This window comes from Lynx rufus, unplaced genomic scaffold, assembly GCF_022079265.1.
Source record: "Lynx rufus isolate CCGP_SWC_20201006 ecotype Redwood Valley unplaced genomic scaffold, mLynRuf1.p SCAF_4, whole genome shotgun sequence".
Classification (NCBI taxonomy): Eukaryota; Metazoa; Chordata; class Mammalia; order Carnivora; family Felidae; genus Lynx; species Lynx rufus.
The window spans coordinates 69,295,660-69,303,729 of NW_025814856.1; positions in this window are offsets into that span (position 1 = coordinate 69,295,660).

The following is an 8,070-nucleotide window of genomic DNA, read 5'->3' on the forward strand; positions in this document are numbered from 1 at the left end:
AGGTCAAAATAATGAACTTCCATAATGTGGAGGAAGATATCCAAAGCTTTAGAAATATAGGAATGTTGTATGTATTTATTATGTGAAACACATCAACCTACTCACTATCTATCCCCTGAGGGAACTCAGAAGACACCTCATTCACTAAGAAATTGACAAATACCTCATTCAAGCATCACCAGCTTCCATATAATTAGTTTGGTGGGGTCAGTCTTCTGTAGGGCACCACTATAATGAGGTCTTTATGGGAATGATCATTTTGTGGCTGCAATTAACTACAAAGTTATAATAATAAGCCAAAGGAAGGCCATGGCAATCAGAGGGCCTTGACCTTCAGGGATTGGCCAATTGATCATGATGTAGTTAAAACTTAAATAGATGACTATCTTTCAAAGTAGTATTCAATCTATATAATTGGAGGCAGGGGGGTAGAACTTTATGTCTGAACGGAAACAAGTTAATATCAAAAAACAAAACAACACAAAACAAAAAGATCTTCTCACCAAGTGCTCAGACACAAGTTAGATCACAAATGGGGAGTCATACCAAAGCTTTTTCTCTGAAAACTCCATGCTAGATAGAACATGGCTAAATCAACTATAGAACTCTAGACTGTTATATTGGCCCCCTTCACATGTACATTTCATTAACACAGGCTCAGTATATTTTTTACATAGTCTTTTTGTTTTGAACTAATACTAGTTTTTCTCTTAAATATTAGTTGTTTTTTCTTCTGGATCATAAATCACCACAAAAAAAAAAAAACAAAAAAACAAAAAAACCTCTTGAATGCAAGAGTCTCTGGGTCCCCTGAAGAAGTCTCCTGATACATCAATCAATGCCTGGGGACCTAATACGCTACCATAGTTCACCATATTAAAGGCTAATGGAAATCAGGTCATACACAGAATCTTGAATCTGATGAGTGTGTGGGCCAAACTTGTGGTTTTCTCCCTTGTTTTGAATGGTGTTAGGGAAGATATGCTGAGCAGTTTGCAGAATCCTTATATGACTTGTTGGCCAAAACAAGGGAGGCTAATAGTGGTTAAAGTGATAGCACACTAAACCAGCCTTTGAGAGGAGGAAGTCAAGAAGGAATGAAATGATATATGGGGAAATGTCCAAAGAGAAACTGGTATGAATTTTTTAAATGGTTGACCAACTAATGGTGTGGGAGTTGCGGATCAAGGATGCAAGGTTTTGGTAAGTGATGGGCGATGTAAATTTACTATTTCTAAGTTACAACAGATCTAGGAAATGGCAAAGTCCACAATGAGACAAAGGAGGTATGCGACTGAAAGTAGGGTGAGCAATATTTTTATTTGATATAAAATTAAAAACCGAGAAATCAGTATTTTAAAAGCATCCTCTAACTAAATATTGAAATAACTAAGGAAAAGGGAAGTATCCTTTAGTAGTTTTTGAAGTAACTAAGAGCAGGGAAGAGCTGATAAATTAAGAAAGTCTATAAACAAAAAGGGAAACATGTTCTAAGTTGAATAACATGAGCTCCAAAGGGACACAGTTAAATTCAAGGAGGAAATATCAGGTTAGGAAGTTCTGCTCTTCAGTTACTTGAAATGTTCGAGTACAAATGGCCTAGGTGAAGGTAAAGGTTTCCTGGGGTGTTGTATCAGTTGAAGAGAACCAGGCTTTTGGTTGGTTGCATGCTGAATGTGTACAAAAGACAAAAATGGGGAAGAGAGTGAAGATGTAAGAAAGTTTCCTAATCTCAGAAGACACAGTAGAGAGAACCAGAGAAGAATGTTGGCTAGAGCATGGGCATAAGGGCTCCACGGAGTAGAGAAGCCTGGGACACATCCTCTGTGGGGAACAGATGGGTACAGCATGCTGGATACACGTGTGGTCTAGTAAAGTCAACAAAAGTGGCCAAAACATTACAAGAGAATGAGGGCCAGCTACAGTTTTCCCTTTAGCCTTTTATGTATTTACTCCCCTTTCTCCTGTCCCATCCCACCCCTGAATGTCACTGCTGCAGCACACACACACATACACCTCTCTCCTCTGAAAATGGACTGTTGAACACACCTTCCATAATTGTGAATCAAGCCTTCCAAATGTAAAACAAATCCCAGGAAATTCTAAAGACCTCCTTTACTTTTTTGTTCCCTCTTTCTTAAATTGCAAAGCATTTTCTCAAAGTATAGTTTCCTGTACTTATGTTTCTTTAAATGTAAAGCTTTTTTGCTTCCTCTTAACAATTACCAAGACTAATTGATGATTCAGCCCAGCTATCAGGGGCTACTCCCACAGGGCCTCTGGGTCTTCCAAAGAGAATGTGAGCTGACTCCCACTCTCTGTATTTAGAACATTTTGACTTGGGATCAAAATTTTCTTTCATCCAACCTCAAATACCTTCACAACTAAATCCTGGCCATTTACAGGAGTCTTAAATATTCTCTTACACCTCGCAAGTTACACAGTCATGATCGTCAACTTGACACCGGAATAAGGGCTCTATATTCCTCTTAAACTACGGTGGTCATATAATTTATCATCCAGAAAAGGATGCTTTTGAAAGCAGAAGTATGTGATATTAACAATTATAGTGAGACAGTGACATGAACCAAGACCATTCTGATGTGATCACTATATTTTTAATCAACCTAGGACTTGTATGATGCTCCCTTAAAAGGCTCAAGATTCTGAATTGGGGAATGCACCAAGTTCTTATGATGACAGGAGTTGATTATTTAAGTCATTCAGCCCTTCGGACTACAGTCAGACTAACTCCAGTTAAGTTTGTTACCATATAGAATTACTTATACCCATTTGTTAATATACCTGGCTTAGCTTAATGGAGGTGAGCGGGACATCCATACATCCTGGAGTCACATCAAAGCCCTTTTCTCAAAATAACTAAGTGCTAGAACACTGCTAAATCAGTCCTAGAACTATGACTGTTGCCTTGGCCCCCTTCTTACAACATCTTATGAATGAAGTTTCATGGTCCTATTGTATTTTTCAAATTTAGTCTTATTGTTTTGAATTAACTCCACTTTTCCTCTCAAATATGAGTTCTTTATTCCTCCAATACAAATGATTATAATTTGCCACCATTTGCCTGGGGGGCAGCCCAGAATACCCCCATACATTTCTTCTAAAAGATCACTATAAGGGTAATAAGACTTCCCTTTTTATTCATCCTTAATATCTTAAAATCTTGGGCTTATGAGTGAAAAATAGGAATAAATGAAAATAAAAAAAATAGTTAGCTTTTATTGAACACTTACTGTATACCTGGCATTTCCTCACAAAGTATAAAACAGGAGCTGTCATTTACAGGGCAACTGGGTGACATTTAGGAAAGATAAGTCACTTGCTTAAAAGCATACAGATAATAAATGCTAAAGGGAAGGTTGAACTCAATCTTTAATATTCAATAATTAGAAAACATGTACACTTAAAAATGTTTTGAATTAGGAAATATGTATACTTAAGCATGTAAAGCTAGTTAAATGTTTGTAAATTGCTTTGTTTCTTGAAAGATGTTCAAAAGCATTATTATAATATAACTTATTATATATAAGTTATTATTTACTTTCATTCATATTATAAATATAGGCAAAGAAACATGGACAAGCATAGAAACTATAGACTCTACCAAAATTGTTGCTTTTCTTGTATTTGGGTTTATTTCGCCCCAAATAATTATCTGTTGCACAAAAATAGATGTAGAATATAGTTATTCATGTCTAATCAAACCCACAGGATTTTTAATGGAAAAAAAGCATGTATTGAAATTAATAAATATCACAAGACCTGAGTTTCAACTGCAGCATAATTTTGAAGCCAGAAGAAATATTCCAGAGATAGTAGAAGCAGCTGCGCGATCCTTAGGGGTTTTTTTGTTTGTCTGTTTTTTGTTTTGTTTTTTGTTTTTTAACTTCACAGCTTCCAGCTATAGACTCTTTATATTTTTCAGTAAGGGTGGGCACCCAATATTCATGTTAGCTTTTTTACTAATGAAGAAATTACCAGATACAATTTATGTTTGATCATGAGCCCATTTTAATCTCTCACGAGACAAAAGGTGAATGGAAGGATCCGTGAGTTTTGTGGAGGACGTCTAAGCAGATCATGATATTAACTTTTACAGAAAATGTGAAGCTTCCTTCTGCTGTTTCCAGCGGTCACATCTAGACCAGATATTACAGTTTAAAAATGACATAACATGACCTCATGAATAATTAGAGGTCTGACTTTGTGAACTTCAGCTACAAAGTTACATTGAGATTCACAGAATACAAGCTAGATCTAAGTAATTTCTATTTTGGTCATGCATTAAAGGAAAAAAATAAAGGGGAAAATTATGTGTGGAAGATTAAAATGAACAGTAGCCATACAAGGGGTAATTAGGCAATATAGACCACCTGGCTATTTAAAATACTGATCACTTCCAATGACCACCCGTTATTCTCCCTCCCTGAATTGTTTACTTTATCAGATGCGAGATATGAGACAATCAGAATGTATGTGGAGGAGGTTCAAAGACTGGAATTTCAAGTGACTCATTTACCAGCATCTAGGAGAGAGTTTGGGTGCAACCGATTTCTTTCCAGCAGTCACCTTTCCAGTAAAACCTGTAGAACCAAGAGCATGAACATGTTTTGTTTGCTTGCCTTAAAATATGCAATCCTTAATCCTTTGTTTTAGGCATTTTAGATCTTAGGATCTTGATGAAAGAAAGTCTTGATTTAGTTTTATGACCCAAAGGAGTGACCATCACTTTCAGCCCCTGGCCTGTCATCTGTGGAGTGAGCAGGTTGGTTGATAGCTAACTAGGCTCCATTCCATTTCTGAAATTCATTGGTTTTAAGGAGACATGCTATATACATATACAGCAAAGGATGTTATTTATATTGTTTCTGTTGTGATTATCTTGTCCTTGACTTTCTCATATCTTTGAGAATGTGACATGCGGAGGAGACCAGCACTACCAAAACAAATTTTAAAAGGTCATCTTTGCTTAATATGAGTTAGTGACTTTCTCCTAGACTCCTAATTTATTCCATTGAAAGAGTTTCTCTGTGGGTTTTTTATATATTGCTTCCATATCTAAAGACTCTGTAATATTTCCTTTTATTTCCCCAAGTGAGAAAAAATAAGCCAGGCATGAGGTTACAGGTGAAAATATGCCTCAATATCTTGAAATGTTCTCTCCTATACAGTTTTGAGCTTCTCCAAAGACCATGTTTGAGAACACAGTAGAATGTACCTCTAGGTGCATGGATGAAAAATCTGAGCTGCTCAACTAGCCTTCTTGCCAGAGAGGTAAAGAAATGAAGCTTATGTTTCTAGACCCATGAGGATGATCTTCCAATTTCTTAGTTTTATTTTAAAGGTTATTTATAAATAAAATACATAATCTTGGATCTTCCAATTGTTGAGAAAATTTTAAAAGTTTACATTGGGCACTAAGTCTCAATTTAGGACAGATTATGCAAATGGAATAGGGAAAGTAATTTCATCTTGAGCCTTTGGAAGTGAAAAATGGTGATCCCCGTCAAGTTCAAGGTGCACAGATGCCCCAGAGCCCTCTTAGGAGAAAGGGCCAATCTAGTTTATAATCACAGATCTTGAAGAGCCCTTCTCCTGCTTAGTTAATTCTTAGTGGATCAAAGGCTCTGAAAGTGTATGTGAGACTGTGGACATCATAAGGCAGCAGTTTTTGAAAGATAAAGTTAAACAAGTTTTTATACACAAGAAAAGAGTATGATGCAATCTAAATAAGGTATCAAAGGAAGGCAATGGAATGAACTCAACCAGATTGAATTATACCCAAGGAAGGAACATATTCAAATAAGCATTCCTATTACACAGTTCAGAAGAAAAATAGCTCTGGTGATACAAATATTTAAATTTTAAAACAGCAAAAAAAATTAACAAAAGTTAGCTTAGAAGGCAAGAAAACAATTTTAAAAATGAGATTGTAAGATTTTATTTTTGGAGCGTTAGTTCATAGATAGGTTTTTGTTTGCTTGTTTGTTTTAAGAAGAGATTTGCAGTCATTTTTATAGGGTGAGGGACCAGCAATCATTCTGGGAAAGGAGAAATGGGAAGAAAATGTCTCTCCCATTTCTGGATGCAAACAAGTTATCTGTGCTGGTAAGTTACCACCAATTTTATAGGAGAATGTGGTATTTTACAGGAACTTAATAAAAAATAGTGGGACTTTGCCTCAGAACTGTGACATTTGATATATTGGGTATATTTACTTTTTTAATTAAACTTTCTTATCATTTCAAACTGCTAATATAGAGATATTTTGTCTTTAATAAAGCAAATGTTCTAAAGGAAATAATGCAAATTTGTTTGCCAGCACTACATACTGTCCTTGAAATGATACAGCAGATATTTAAGATGAAATTATTGGTCTATCTTGGCAAAAGTGAGAATAATATACCTATCGGGCATTTTTCATAAGAAAAAGAACATAAATCTTTTTCCAATTTTGTCTTTCTTGTTTCTTTATTTCTTTTTCTTTTCTTTTTTTTTTCTTTCTTTTGTTGCTTAAATGCTTATAAAGTAGTTTGATAGCTTATCTGTCCTATAAAAGCTTTTCTCATACTTTAACACTTTTCAACTTATTTTTATTGTACTTCTATAGTTACAATGATCAAGTTCCCCTTAAAAGAAATTGAAGTGCTTTGCTAAATTAATTCAGAACTTCCCTTGCTTAAAATGGATGCCCTTTTCTTTATACTGGAAACTGTTCGAACAGCAGATAACCTTGAAGTCAGGTCATTTTCATGACATATTAATCTCATGGTTATGTTATATGTTCAACTAAAGCTAAAACCAGGAGATAAACATTGGACATATCTTGTTAAGGATAACTTGAAAGTTAACCTCTGAGGATCTAATACCTGCAAAGTTCTGTTTATTTTCCAAATAACGTTAAGTATGGGGCAAGTATATTAACTTGGATTGTTTCCGTACTCTAAATACATTCTCCATGAGGAAGTATTTGGGCATAAAGAGACTTATTTTCTTGAAATGGCATACTTCAGAATCCTTTGCTCAATACAAGGATATGGAGTCTTGTTGGCCTAAACACAAACCAATGTAAAACATTCCCCATGACTTTCTTCGAATCTTATAAATCTTATATTCAGAGTGAAAAATAAATATATCTTCAGAAAATAAATAATATTCTTATGAAGTTATTGTGTATTGGTTTTCTGATCATTTAAGTTGTTGCTGCATTCAGCAGTAGAAGCATAAGTGGTTTAAAAACTCAACAGATATGTTATGGTTCTTTTTTTTTTGGTCTGGTTAGTGAAGGAATTAGCCAACTACAGATTTTTTACCAGTAAAATGAAAATACATATACTGCATTGGTTTCCTGACAGCATTGTTAAGGCTGAGTCATATTTCCAAATAATATTGAAAATTTGTGGTATAGTTGCATAGAAATACTAATGGGAATAAAATATCTGGTATTCTGCTTAAATAGGAAATGATTTTAATTTTGTTAAAAAGATTTAAATTCACTGGCTAATGGTTGGACTTCATAAGGACAAATGGAGTCTTTAATACACTGTTTTTAGGTTCTTAATAAGAAATAGAACATCTCTATCTCAAACCTTCTCCAGGGCAAATAAGTAGATTTGTTTCAAATTCCAAAACTTATTGTGCTTTTTTTCCCTAGGAGAATATTCCTTATTCACATAATCCTAGGGAGCATTAGATAATTATTGTTGTGCAAAAGAAAAGCAAAGAAACAAAAAGAAAACCCGTGCAATGGAGACCTTAGTGGTATTTAAAACCCCTCCCCCATTCCAAAATACGTGTGAGACAGACGCAGGGAAGGCAGAGGGGCATATGAATTTTTTAAAAAATAAAACAATAAAAGTAATCGTCGTGTGGTGGGCTTTTCTTTCTGGAAAATTCTCTCAATACGTGACTTTTCGTACTTTTTGTCTTCTCCGTGTGCCAGCTAGAGTGGTATGGTGCCTGCATGAGCTTTCTCCTCCGCTGGAGGCTGTTCGGCACTAAATTCGTGAGGAATAATAGCATGTGATCATTCTAGTTAAAGCAGTTAAT